This window comes from Ictidomys tridecemlineatus, chromosome 14 (assembly GCF_052094955.1).
Source record: "Ictidomys tridecemlineatus isolate mIctTri1 chromosome 14, mIctTri1.hap1, whole genome shotgun sequence".
Lineage (NCBI taxonomy): Eukaryota > Metazoa > Chordata > Mammalia > Rodentia > Sciuridae > Ictidomys > Ictidomys tridecemlineatus.
In genome coordinates this window covers 57,922,009-57,937,059 of record NC_135490.1, presented here as the reverse complement: position 1 = coordinate 57,937,059, position 15,051 = coordinate 57,922,009, and positions in this window count along the sequence as shown.

The window sequence follows — 15,051 nt, the reverse complement described above, 5'->3', positions numbered from 1 at the left end:
AAAAGATGTCTTCCAGAGTCAGCTTACCATGAGGAAATGTAAGGATTTCTAGCAAAAGCAAAAATAAAAAAGCACTAAGATGAAGCTAAGAGCTAGAGATTTGTATCTGAGCCCTATTTCACAGTATCTGTATAAATTTGGGGAAATCACTTCATTTCCCCATTGTAAAATAAGAATAATATGATCTATGGTTATGGCAGTAATAAAATAGTATATGCAAAAATACTTGACCTAGAAAGCATGTATTTTGATTTCAGTTTCCTTCCAAGAGAGCAAAAAAAAAAAAATTAAGGGAATTTTATTTGGATAAAATTAATTACTTTGCTAAACACTACTGCAGGTGAAAAGAAAATGTGTTGGATAAAATCCAAGATTGGGGCTTGAATTCAGGAGGCATTTTCCAGTGATTGTAGTCCTCTGTCACCAACTTCCTGTAGATCTTGAACAAATTGCCAGCTGTTCCTGAAAATTATCTTTCTTGCCTTTAATGAGGAAATGTTATTCTGAAGCACAAAGTCTCAACCTAAGGCTGATTTTGCCTGTATGTGCATTTTTCTGGATACAGGCTTCATAACTATCGACAGCTTTCTCCAATAGCTTTCAAAGAGACTTTGATAACAATGGTTAGTAATGTTCTAGCATCTAGATGGTCTCTGAAATTTCTTCCCTATCTAACACTCTTCTTCATATTAAGCTCATAATTAGCTCTTCTTTTTGGTTCAGTATTACTTATCAATATATTATGAAGCAATATAATAATTTCAGTGATGATTTTCCATCCAAATGTGTAAGTTCTTTCTAGGGTTTCTTACCTCCCTGCAGTGTTCTCATGGCCTCTGGGTAAAAGGTATGGCTACATCAAAGGCTCTGATTACCCAAGGGGTTTCCTAGACTTATTATTCTTCTCATCCTTTCCAGTTCCTTTTTGGAAAAAAAAAATGCTCTCTCTCTTGGCCAATTCACCAGAGTACAGATTTAATTAATAGATGGCAACATATTGCAACACTCACTGCCAAGATCCATGATTAAGAAAAGAGCCTGTAGGTTTTCAGATCTTTGGTTTTGGTCCCTTTCCCTACCCCCATCCTGCCAGCTCCCATGTTTTTTCCCCTTCCGGATTAGGTCTCTTGGAAAATACAAAATCTTATTTGGGACAAAATTCGATTATAATTGCACCGTGATAAATGTGGATCCTAAATGTATATAGTTTTCCTAGTAACATTTATATCTTTAATTATAAGGAAAATTATGGAATTGGAAGATTGTATAATGGAGCTAAGGAGAAGAATAATATTCATCCTGTTAATATTTAGCAAAGTTCAACAATTTACTCTGTAAAGGGATGTAAGGGATAAAATTATGAACTTGAATTCTGCCTTGTGGGAAATGGTCAATTATCAGGACATATAGGAATACAGTATATGTATGTGTGCAAATAACAATAATATAAAGTCAAAAGTGATCAATTGAAACTCGATACCAATATAAAAACTGCTTATGTAGTCTAATAGTCAGAGGGAAAGCATTAGAAAAAGGTAAAGGAAGATAATATCAGACAATGGTTAGCACTGAGTTGAATTTTGAGTTATAGGTTGAGTATGGACACACAAAATATCGACGAAGATGCATTCAGACAGGCATTGTTACCATCAAAATAAGGAAAGTAATCTGGAAAGATTGAGGCCTCTTCAGGACATGAATTTATTTCAGCTGTAAATGTTACTTCTTAACTTCTTGGAGGTAGGATACATAGGTGAAAATAGTAAGAAATAAGATGACAGCAAGTCTGTGGCTAGATTGTGGAGGCCCTGAAACACGAAAGCAGTGGTTTTTTTCCATATTTTTTATTGGTACATCATAATTATGCATCATTGTATAATTGGGATTGGTTGTACGTATTTCTACATGTGTATGAATGTGTACCTTATGTGTACCTCATAAGAGCAGAACTCGGCCTGAGGAACCATTGAAGGTGTGTGAACAGGGAAGTGATGTGTCCTAAATTTACATTAAGAAGATAAATTTGAGTCGATATGTTCGCGGAAGCTAGCTGCGGAAATAAGGAAATGAGCAAAGATAATGATGTCAGTAATATAAAGAGTGGGGAAAGACAGGAGAGAAATTGCACAGGTGAAAATCACTAATCTTGTCAACTAACTGAATATAGAGGATCAAGAGTAAGAGGGACACGATTTTGACTGTAGATTAAAGTCTAAGAATCTGGAATGACAATGAGATAATGGAAACAGGATACCAAGGTTCTAAAAAGAGAATAGTACAGAACTTGAATGGAAACAGTCATATACTCTGACTAGTCACCATGGGCACTATTTTGAGAACAACATGCTAACATGATACATCGGTGTACATGTTCCACCAATTTCTTTTCATTGTACTATCTTACAGATAAATATAGAACTAGAAATATTTTTATTCCATTTAAAATCTGCTTCATCTCTATCTTTGTGCCAGTATACCAACTTGCATTTTTCTGTAACAGTTAAGTTAGTTCCTGGAACACCACATAAAATTACAACCATTTTAGGGCTGGGGTTGTGGCTAAAGGGTAGAGTGCTTGACTAGCATGTATCAGGCACTGGGTTTGATTCTCAACACCACATATCAATAAATAAAAGTCCATCAACAACTGATATATTTTTTTAAAAATACAACCATTTTAAAGTTTTGTCTTTTATCTGTATTTCAAAGATTGTAATCATTTGACCAATATTTCCCACGAATGTTACTTTATAATTATATAAATATGAGGTTGCAATCATAAAGAAGTACAAGAGTGCAAGAGGTAAACTCTGTGAAGATAGCTGGGTGGAAATCAGAAAATTTATATATGCATATTCAACTGAAAATCATATTTGCAACTCAAACCCAACTAATGCATGCCATGAAATGTGAAGAATTGCTAAAACCTCCTATTTTTCCAAAAGTAAATCTTAAATTTTAATACATTATGCTGAAAAAAAAATTCTTACTCCTGGTCATTTAGAGTAACTTCACACCATAACAACTAGAATATGCCTTCATACCATAAACAACAAGAATATTGGAAAAATTATAGGAACCAGCTGCATTTAGATATTTGTAACAAGTTCAAGGTGATGACCCATAAAAAAAGGTAAACACAGGAGGTGAGCCCTACAGCAGCCCAGGATTTCTTCCACAGGCATGTTCTAGACAATGGAATGGGGAGGAAATCTAAGCAAGCAATGAAGGTTTCTCTGAGTTGAGAAAACAGAGACTGAAGTTAGGGGAGGCGAAGGAGGCTGGAATCTATCCAGAGAAGAATTTCAGAAATCTACATCTAAGTTTACTTGAAATGATCCCATATAGTAAAGTGGACATGTGTGGGTGAAACTCTACCACACTATTAAAGGGTTCTAATCTAAAAAAAACCCCAGAGTTTACACAGGGCTGGAAGACATTAAAGATCTTACCAGCCAGAGTGCAGCAAATATATTTAATAATCAGGTACTCGAAAGAGTCTCCCAAAGAGTCATACCTTATTAGTAGTAAGAAAGAACTAACCCTTAAATAAGGGCTATTTTAGATCTGCCCTAACAAGATGTTTAAAGTATTCTTTAAAGGATCAAACTGATGTAAAAATTACTTAATGACCTGTTTTAACAAAGTTCAACATAAAAGAAAGTTGAAAGGCATTCAAAAGCTAGATACCTAATGACATCTATCAAAATGTTCAACATCCAAATGAAAATATTAAGACACATGAAAAGCATAAAAGTGTTTACCATAACCAGGAGAAATATTTATAGATTGAAAAAATACCTAGAAATAACAAAAAAAAAAACGATGCACTCAGTAGACTTTAAATCCCTTTCTTAAATATCCTAGTGAATTTAAAAGAAAAACAATGAACATAATGAGGAGAAAAATGGAAGATCAAAAGAAGTTAAATGGAACTTCTAGAGCTAACAATTATAAACATTAAATATTTCAGAGATAGAATTCTCAACAGATTAGAAACTGCAGAAAGGAGTAACAGAAAAATTAAAGATAGTGTAACAGAAACTATACAAATGGGAATAAACATGAAAGACAAAAATATAAATAAATACTGAGTCAGTGACCAGTAAGACAACAATAATAATCAGACTAATTATTATGTACTAGTGAAGCCTTAAACAGAATGAGGAAAAATCATTTGAAGAGAATGTCAAAATTTCTTTAAAGCTTTTTGAAAATCATCAACCAACAGATCTAAGAGGCTTGACAAACCCTCAAGAAAGATAACTAACTCAGTAAACATCATCACCAATTTGCTAGAAACCGAAGAAAAAAATAAAATCCTAAATACAGTTGGAAAAGTAGAGAAAGATGCATTCTATGCTTGTATAAATATATCACAATAGATGACACTGCCATGTATAAATTAAAAAGAATTTTTTAAAAAGTTGGAAGAAAGTAGAAAATTCAATGACAATAAAATAATACAAGTCAAAACAAACAAAAAGTGGAAGACAGTTTGAGCCCTCAAAGAGCAAAAACATCACTTTAAAATCCTCTAAATCTCTTCCAAGATAGAAGGTGAACTCTTGTGTACAGATCTGCAGGTCTGCAGGCCAGGGTTGGATGCCAACAGGATCCTCTGAGAGGGGAGGGTGGAAAGTGAAGGAGGCAGAAACAAACAAACCTTGGCTAAAGGAATGATGGTGATTAGGGTCAGCCGAGGTGAGAATCCCAATCAGAAAGCCTGATTCCCAGCACCAGAGCAAAGCCACAGCGTAAAGAAGCTCACTTACGCAGGAAAGGAAATTCTCCTGGTGTGGGGTTACAATGGAAGAAGGCTCAGGGGTATTAACAGATGTTTTGCCTTAAGATCATTTAGTAAAATAGCATTCAATAATAGGGAATACAATGGGCTTTCCCTTTTAAAAATTTTCATAATCAATTGGACTTATAAATATTAAGAAAATTATTTTTACATGGATGAAGTCTGCTATGTTTTTTGCCCAGTCTGTGTGACTCCATTTCAAATGGGTCACATGGAATCATATTTAATTTCCACATCACTGTCATCAGTTGACAGCCATTGTGTTTTGGCTTGTCTTTGAAAACTCGGACAGCACTGGAATTCCTAGATTACCATTAAAGACTCTCTGCCTCTGTTAGCAGGTCAAGTCCCTGATCTTTAATTCCAGAGTCACACTTTCAGAAGGCTCTGAGGGCAGGCTTTGCTAACCAGGATTGAACCATCATCGAGTGAAGTTTCCCTTACATACCTCCCGTGTTACCAAACACAGGAAAGCAGGTGGCCTCCACTACCAAGACTTGGCACTCCTCCTTCTTGTGATTTTGGAAGCCTCACTTGACCTCTGAAGAAACATCTTACTGCAGAAATGGCCACAGAACCATCCACAGGGTCAGCTTCAGAGCACCCCTCCCCCTCAAATCATTCCCCTCTCTTCCCTATATCTGAAGTTCCCACCACCAAACATAAGCCCCCCTTCTCTCATCTACATAGCATGCCATCAATGCTTTCCCTGAAACATCCCCCCAAATCTGTACTCAGGGCCATACATGGTCTTCCTAATCCTGCTTGCTCTCTTTAACCCACCTTCCATCAGGCTACCTCCATGATTTTATTCTTTACTTAGCACAGAAGTTTTCTGGTCTTATCTGTTAATCACTGGACTTTGCCCCACAGACACCGACCCTGGATAGCTCCATAGAGATAATTCATGAATTTTCATTGACAACATATCAAAATTGTCCCATGATCGCCATAGAACATCACTCCTGCTCTCTGAAATAGTGTGGGTCCTGGTGCTTGTTCCAGGGAATGCGAGAAAGGATGATGATTTTTTTACTCTCTTAGTGGTCAAAGAGGAAAAAAAAACTTTGGATTGGATAATAATAAAATCTTGAATTCATTTCTTCTAGGTAAAGGAGGAAGAGAGGGACACAGGGACATACTCCATATTCTAAAGTAAGAACAGCTCGCTACGCCAAGTTCAGGCCTCAGCAGAGACTCGCAAAGAAACTGGGAGGGCAAGAAGCTACCTAACAGATAAGGACACTCCACAAGATGACTGTACACATCCTATAGTTCTGGGAAAGATGGAAGCAAGCTGTTCACAGCTACTGTGGATTCCTTAGGAGGAGATTCATAATTCAAAGAGGTAGAAATCCTTAGCTTCATGTGCAAATTATAAAGAGAAAAAAAAAATCAAATGTGGCTTTTCTCCCAAAACCAAGAGAAGCAAAGAGCCAAGAATCCTAATTTCTACTCAGTTTGGTTTTTTTTTTTTAATTTGCTATGTGTGTAGTCAATTTGCTGATATTCTGGTCATCACCTTCTTTTTAATAAAATTATGAAATTGGACTAGACAACCTCCTACTTTACTTATATGTCAAAGACCCATGATTCTAAGAAAGGCAATCGGGGCTAGACATACTGGTGTTCTGTTGGAGGTTAAGGTGAATTGGAGGTTAAGGTGTTGTACGTGTGGATCTGTGAGGGAATCACATACTTACTGAACAATATTTGTTGAGCACCTACTCTTTTCCAAGCACTAACTCACTAACTTAGGGACAGGAGATAGTGAATAACATAGACAAAACAGCAAAACAGCCCTACCCCTATGGAGCTAAGATATTAGCAAGTGGTATGGGGTAAGGAAAGAGACAGTTAATAAGATGCAACGTGCAGCACTAAAAGGTGCTAGATGCTTATGTATGATGTCTAGAATTAAAGTAGGTTATGCGTGGTGAGTGAGTAGCAGAGGATTAACCAAATAGAGTAACAGCAATTTTTTCTTGTCTATCCATCTTGCATTTAGCTACTGGCCTCTCTTCTGACTTCTATATTTCTGTCCTGTGGACACTTTCACCTTACATGCTTCCTAGGATCTGCTATGGCCAGGGACTGAGGCAGAAGTCACACTGATCATGCATTTTGTTGTCTGCTCAACTCTATAATGATTCTAACACCCGTCAGTCCATTGAGGCCCCTCTGAAATCTGGCAGCTACTGTTGACGGCAAACTGCTTTTATTTTCTCTTGGTTGATAATTCCTATGTTTTTTCTTCTTTTTATTTTTGGTCCAAATTTCTAAATTTAATGAATATTGTTCAATTGCTCTTTGTGACCAACTGAATATTTTTAAATTAGCACTCTCACAGAATTTTTTTTTAAACTGGGCATATGTCAAAGTTTAAAACAAACTCTCCATTTTGCAGGCCCATTTTCTTGGTTAATCTCATTCATAAGTCTAGATAAGATGTAATATTTGTGTCAAAGAACGGAAGTCAGCATGCTCCACTATCTTAAGAAAATTGCATTTTCTGAAAGCAAACTGCCTTCTATCTAATCACTGTAAGATACTTTTTTTCCCCCCTAGACAATCAAACACAAATTGGCTGATCCCTTGAAAAAAATAACTGAAGGGTTAGAGAAGGAGGTTAGAGTTTAAGTAAAATAAAACAACCTGAAAAACAATCACCCAGTCACCAGTAATCTGAAGAGACAGAAAATATATGAACATGTCATTTATACTCAAATGGTAGAACTAAAGGCCAATATTTAGAAATACATAAATTTGGGGGTAGAAGTCAAAGCTCAAATTCCAGGCTAAAGCACAGGGCACATGTCATGATTTGCTATGGCAGGGGGGCTAAGGGGTGGGGGATGCTACTAGAGACCTTCATTGGAACATTGTGCCACAGAAAGTGAGAAGCAAAGATAATAGATAAAGTTGTGATGCTTGGCTGTGGATTTCCTCATGTTGATTTTTTAAGATGCCTGCTGGCTGAGTCATAGTAGAGTGACAGCAATGGGGGTGGCAGCAGGCCAGAGGCCAAGAGGAAAGAGAAGTCTAGAACAGATGTGAGTTGTTGGACCAGCTCAGTACTAGCCAACTGGATTGCCACAAACCTCATCATTAACCTGCAGTACCTGACGTAGAGAAAAGGAGGGTTTCGTTTTTGTTAAAGTTAGCTTCTCACTGTCTCCTTCCTTTGTGCTCATTGGAACTTTCTAAGAGACTCGTGTCACTGTGTCTCTGCAAACTTAAGAGCCCTTGTATGAATCCTAGTGAATTTAAATAATGACTGTAGTAGTGATAATATTAAGAGGAAATACTTACATTTTGCCTTCTATTTTCCAGCTGCCATTCTATTTACATGTCTGAATTCATCTGAGGCTTATGGCAACATTTTGAAGTTGATGCAAATTTTACTTCCTTTTCTCAGAGGAGGAAACCTGATCCACAGAGGAGTTATGTGACCTTGCTCAAGGTCACCCATGAGATTCACAAATAGAGTGGAGAACTTAAGATGATGGAAATGTATAACCTCGACTTGTCTGTTTGATCCATTTCCGTTCATGGGAGGCCTTGAAGATAAGCCAGGTAACTGAGATGACCTTCAAGGCATTGTCTCCTTACATCCCTGACTTTGCCCACCTTAGTGCTGCTCTTGGTCCCTAGGATAAAATGGTAACATTAGGATGGGGAGTACCAGGGCCTGGCAGAGAGCCATTAAAGAAATACTGAAGAGGACCTCTAAAGTTGGGTATGGACAATCAAGGACAGAGAAACTCAGGGCTGTTGTGTTGTATAGAAATGCCAATCGAGAAGTACTTTGTGGGTGAGGAGAATAATTCAGAAATTTTAGATTCATATGGCTATTTTATATTTGTAAGCCTCAAATCAGAACACATGCTTTGAAACAAAGTTTGAAAAAGATGCAAAATATTTAGAATTTGGTTACTCCCCGAAATCTAAGGGGAGATGATTGCTGTAAGAATTCATGTGCTGTGTGTGTGTGTGTGTGTGTGTGTGTGTGTGTGTGTGTGTGTGTGTTGAGGGTGGGGAGTAGAGTGGAATTCGTTTAATTCACTGACATACCTGAGCAGAATAGCTCAGGATCAGAGACATCTTGTGTAGACATGTATGCAGATGGATATTAGATTCCAAAGGACTCCTCAGTCCCCAGAACAAACAAACAAATAATGCTTGGTTAGAATTATCGAATAGACTAGTCTATGATTGTTCCACAGAAATCTTTAATTTGATATCATTTACTATTTGATATCATGCAATCAGTTATCCATCCTGTTACATCTCTAGATATGCATAGAAATAAAGTCAAAAACTTTCCTCATATACATGGTGTTCATCTCTCTGGCTTTCGGGAACCTTCTAAGGTTCCTTTAAATAATCACAATCAAAGAACAATCCTGCATGACCTCCCTCTCCTGCAACTGCCTGAAGCTTCAGCAAGCTGCTTTCTGGACAGCTTTGTCTTCCGATAATATGAGACACTTCAAAGGAAATGCCCGCTTCTGACATGGAGAAGAGCCAGGAGGAAATCCCCATCAGAACATCTCCCATAAATGCTTCCATTTCCTGTGACAGGAACAGAAGGCCACAAAAATGAACTTTTATATGATACACTGTGGTGGCATTTGTCACAATGTATTATCATCATTTATTGTAATTTTCTGTTTTCCTGCAAGAGACTATTTTAGGCAGTGCTTCGCAGAGTATCGGGTACACAAGAACCACTCTCTTAAATTTTTGTTGAAAGGGATGAATAAATGTATTGCTTCTGACAGGAAAAAGGAAGATGTAGCTCAAGTGAAACACACACACACACATAAAAATTGTGAAAAAGCAAACATAAGTTTCTTGACTCAGTTGATTATGAAGAAAATCCAATTCCTAAACATAGTCATTCTCAAGGTTAAAACAATATTTTTTTCGGTAGTCCTTTGGGGGAAAATTTTTTTGGCTGATGGCTTTTCTCATTTCTCTTTTACTATCAAACTTTCAGGACATCTGTAGTTTGACTCTTCTTTATTACGGATAGGAAATTTCACTGGGTGCTGCTATGGTCTGATAATGATTTGTCTCCCAAAGTTTCATGTATTGAAACTCGATCATCTGCCTTGTGGTACTGAGGTAGTAGAATCTTTAACAGCCCAGCAAAAGATTATTAAGTCATGGGCGATTAACCCTTATGAATGGATTTATGCTGCATTTTCAGGACATTTTAGGTCTCATGTGATCGGATTAGCCCCAGCGAGAATAAGGCATTATAAAGCAAGGCCAACCCACACATTTGGACTCTTGTGCACACAGTTAGTTCCCTTTTTACTTCTTCAGCACATGTGATAAACTCAGAAGGCTCTCACCAGGAAGCTAGCACCATGCTGCTTGGATCATCCAGCCACCAGAATTAATGAGCCAAATAAACCTCTTTCCTTTATATATTTATTCGGCATCAGGTATTCTACCATAGCAACACACATGAGACAAAAGCAGATGTTTATCAGTAGTAGGTTAGTCTCTATAAAGAAAGTATTGCTACCTAATACAACAGATGAGACCCTGAGTCTAAAAGAGAAATACCAACTTGTTCCTTGTCATTCAGTATGGAGTGGCAAGACTGCAATTTGAACTCTGAGATCTGACTTTCACCATTATGAGTGATCACCTCACTAGTTTCATAACCTTGACTATTTTAATCTCAGAGAAAAATTGAGCAAGGAAACTTATTGAACTGGGAAGGGGAGGGGTGAGAGAGTCAAGGTATAATCAGGAGGGAGAGCATCATCTTGGGAAGAAGTTAGCCTTAACAGGAGATGGATAGTCTCGTGAGCCTCAGTCTCAATAGAGGCAGGAGACCATTTATGGGAATGACAACGAGACATTTGAGAAAGAGAGAATTTCAAACCTTAGCCATAAGGATAATGATATTGGGATCATTTGTTCCAGCAGAGTAAGAGAAATATTAAAACACAAAGAAGCAGAGAGCCCCAAATATAGTAAATGGTAATATAGACACAATTAGGAGGGTATTACACCTGGGTTTTGGTTGGAGGACTTAGAAACATGAAAATTTTCAGAAACCTGTAAGGCTCTTTCAGAATGATGAGGTACATAGTAATAATTGTTCTTGAAGACAGATAAAGTAACGAAAACAATAGCAAAAGTGCTGGAATACACAAAATTTAGTGCTTCTTAAAATCTGCACTGGTTCTGCATGGCAAGAATGTCTGACTTTGTGTGTTTGGCTCCGTTGCTGCTGGATATGGGGAAGGGTGGGTCTAGAAGAGTCTAATTTATGGCTGCCAAACATCTTTCTCCAAAATCTGTAACTCAGTGCCTGCTGCAGCATCAAGAAGTCCCAGCACTAGAACTGCTGCGGGTATAGAGAAAAAACCCTGGTATAGAGAAAGGCCCTGCTGCTTTGCAAATTCCCAAGAGTAAAAGCACACTAAATTGTTTCCAGAGCAGGATGTCAGTTCTCGAGCAGAGAGTGAGTTGTTGTAGTGATTGGTGAAGACAGTTTCTGAAAGAAGACAGAAAATGTCCACAGTATAGATTACATGACTGTGTCCAAGGTGGCAAGAGACAGGAGAGGGTGGAATGGGAGGTTGCATAATGAAAATGATTTATTCAGTCAATAAATATGTACCAAGTGTCCATGTGCTTAGAACTTCTCTAGGTGGTAGATATAAATAGTGAACAAAAAAGGCAAAACTTCTGGCCATCAGGTAGCTTATCATAAATGATAAATATAAATATACCATTTGCTGGGGAGTGATATTGGCCAAATTTTAGTGCTATATTATGTGCACATATGAATATGTCACAACAAATTCCACCATTTTGTACAACTATAATGCACTAATAAAATAATGTGGGGGAGAAGTAAATATACCTTTCTTACTTGGCATTTCTTTTTGACTAGACCAACACTACAAGTTTAAAATACTTGATAGAGAATACGATTGATAATAACCAAGTTATAAGTAAGCTTGATCCCACTTAAGCCAATAATAATCTGTTACTTACATCATAACCATTTCACCCAAGCAGAAGCTAATGTTAAAGTCTTTGAAGATTATACAGCTAGTTCTGTCTAAGCTGAAATTGTATCTCAGGACTGGTGACTGAAGGAGAACCACTAGGAGGAGCTTGAACTTGAGGATCAACAGACCTAGACTTGACCTCTGTCTCTGCAGTTCAGGTGACCTTAAGTAAATTAGGAAATTTCTATTTCAGTAAGCGTCCTTATGTGCATAGTTGCAATGATATAACTTATTTCAGAGTTGGGACAAAACTAACATGACAACATTTGTGAATTACTTAGAACAATTCCTGGTATATAGTAAATGCTCAATAAAAAATAGTGGTTAATATCCTTATTCTCCCTTTTCCATTAACTTATACTCGTCAGCTGGATTGAATGCCCACCTGAGATAGCACATTGTCCACCCCAAGAATGACCCTCTGCTCTGGAAAAAAATGCAACCACAGAGGCTTCTCACTCCTATTACATAGGTTTGGGGACTTGCACAACATCAGCTGGTCTGGTGTGCTATTTTGTAGGCCAGTTTTGAAAGCTTGTCCCTTTGAACACACAGAAGTCAGGAAATGCAAAATTAACGTTCCCAGAGTAGCTATAACTCACTCAAAATGCACACTGAGACATAAATTTCACTGGAAGCACAAAAATATAAAACACAGAGCATAGCAGAGTAGGAGAAGTTAAGACTGTTGCTGAAGTCATAAATTTGAATTTCCTGACTTGGGTGCCTTTTTGTTGTCACCCATGATACTGTATTAACATAGCATTCACACAAGAAATTGCAACATAATTCAGAGGCTGTTGTGCCTGTGACTGAGGTAGTTTTTCTCTATAGGGACCTCTTTTCAAATATTCACAAGGATTTCAAGAAAAGAACCCTCCAAAGAAATATTAGTCCCTTGGGAAATGCAGCTAAATCCACCCAGCATGAAAGGATTTAGCTACATTTATTTTCTAGCAGGCTCTGGAAGCAAGCAACCTCTTTCCTTTCAAGTACTACATCCCAGAGAAAAAGTGGCTTATCCACTCCTTGCCATTACTGAGTCTTCCATGTGAACCCCGAGGGATCCAATAAATCAGTGCATGTAAGTTGATAACTTGTGCTGTTGCAGTAGAAATTGGTCCAACATCTTGCGAGATGAAGAAGGCTGAGTGAGAACTGAGCCACTGGTTCTCATTGTTCACCAGCTCTAGCAGAAACCTACACAATGGAGAAAACTGGTGACGTTTCAGTTCCATCTCTCATTCTACCTGGGCCTAGATGCCTTGTTTTAAAAGAGGATCATACTGACAATCATATTTAATCAGGGAGGAGACCACAGGACCCCGTTTGATCCTGCCTGTTCTGTGAACAAATACTCTGTGATCACAAGGTCTAACCTTATCACCCTTTATGCAGAGAGTACATTCCAAGGGTGACCCTTCCTCTAAAGTCTCACAATTCTTTATCTGAAGCATTCTCCTGGTCTCAAAGAGGGCACACTTTTCCCGCACAGGGAAGCTGATTTTTTCACTATGGGAAAGGGACCTTTCCAAGCACTATTAGCAACGATGAGAGTCAGCAAGGTCCCTACTTAATCCTCGCTCTCATGTTCCATCTTTCTTCTAAGGGTTACTGTAAGGTTAAACAGTATTTTTAGAGGTAATGAAGTGCTTGACACGCAATAGAAGCTCATAGAATGTGAATTTCATTTCAGTTGTCAGTGCCAGGTAATAAGTGACTCCCTCCCAGGGCATAGCACCCTTTCTTCCCTCTTCTCTACCCTCTCCTCCCCATGCAAAGCCTGGACGATTACTCTGCTCAGGGTTTGACCTAAACTTTAAGGACTTCCAGAATCTAACTCTGTAGGAATATCTCTAGTTCCTTTTGGGCATTTCCACTTTCATTTTAGTAACCAGAAAACAAAATCCAACCAAGACATACTTGAGGTCTTCCTTGCTTTTGACCCTAGTGGGAGCATGCCATGGGTTTTCAAATTCCATTTCCTGGCTTTTTTTAAAAAAAAAAACAAAAAAAACACACACTAGTCAGTAATGCTCAAATAATTAAAAGACGTGACCACCGGGTGCTGGGCTTTTCTCCAAGTTGCACCTGTCTGAGCACTGGGGCTGCTAATAACATCATGAAGTCAAGGAGAGTTCAATCGCTGTGGTCTCATCCATCACCCATTCTGTACATTACCAAACCTCTCCGGTGTTTCTCACTTCTGACCTTCCTTTCCCATTTCCACTGTCATGGCCAGAGATGAGACACAAAAGACCTGAACTTGGCCTTCTCCCAGTCTTTTCTGTATACGACATTGTAACTCCAAATGTTCCTTTTAAAACATTTTTTTTTTTGAGTTGTCATACAACTCTTATACAGAATCTGGAGGAGGCTCTTTATTTCCTCTCAAGTCAAATCCTGATTCCTAATCAAGTTCTGTGAGGCTCTTACTGCAAATAGTTTCCTCAAGAAGGATTGAGAACCCTTGAAGCTTAAGACAGAAGGTCAAGGGTCACATAATAAGTATCTTTAAACATTCAGGTGCTTCTTATATGAAGAATGTTATTTTTGCTCAGAAAATATAATAAAAGGAAGAAAGTTTAAATAACAACAACAAAAAAATGCCTTTGATGAGAATAAAACAAAGGGTGACTTGACTTGGCTGTAACTTATATCCCACTACCTCCTTGAGGTTTCCTTAAGCCTCCAGCTCTCTCCAATAAAACTTCCCTGCATCTGACCTCACTGCCTTTTTCGGCACCATCTATTTTAAATTAGTCTGCCACTTGGCTCTCCAGCAGCTCTTGTGTGTTGCTCAGCACATCCTTTTCTTTGTTTGATATGGATGTCTCACTTCTTCCAGGCATGTTATAATTTCTGCCTGATGAAACCTTTTCCAAAGCCTTTGAACTGCTGGTCACGCCCACAATTTCACATTTCCTTCCACTGAAATCTGTCACTGCATGCTTGCCCAACTGTCCTCGTGCCTCTCTGAATCTTTCTTCTCATTCCTCTAATCACACATTAAAAGTTAGTGTCCCTCAAGTGTCGTGTCTTCCTATTTGGTCAAAATTAATTTGTCATCATATATAAAGAACATTTAAATTTTAGAGTTATGGGATCTTTAGAACTCTGAGGGCTATGAAAGACCATCTCCCCCAAAGAATTCCACGTACAAACATAGCTTGGCTTCCCTGAAGCTGGTAAAGGAAA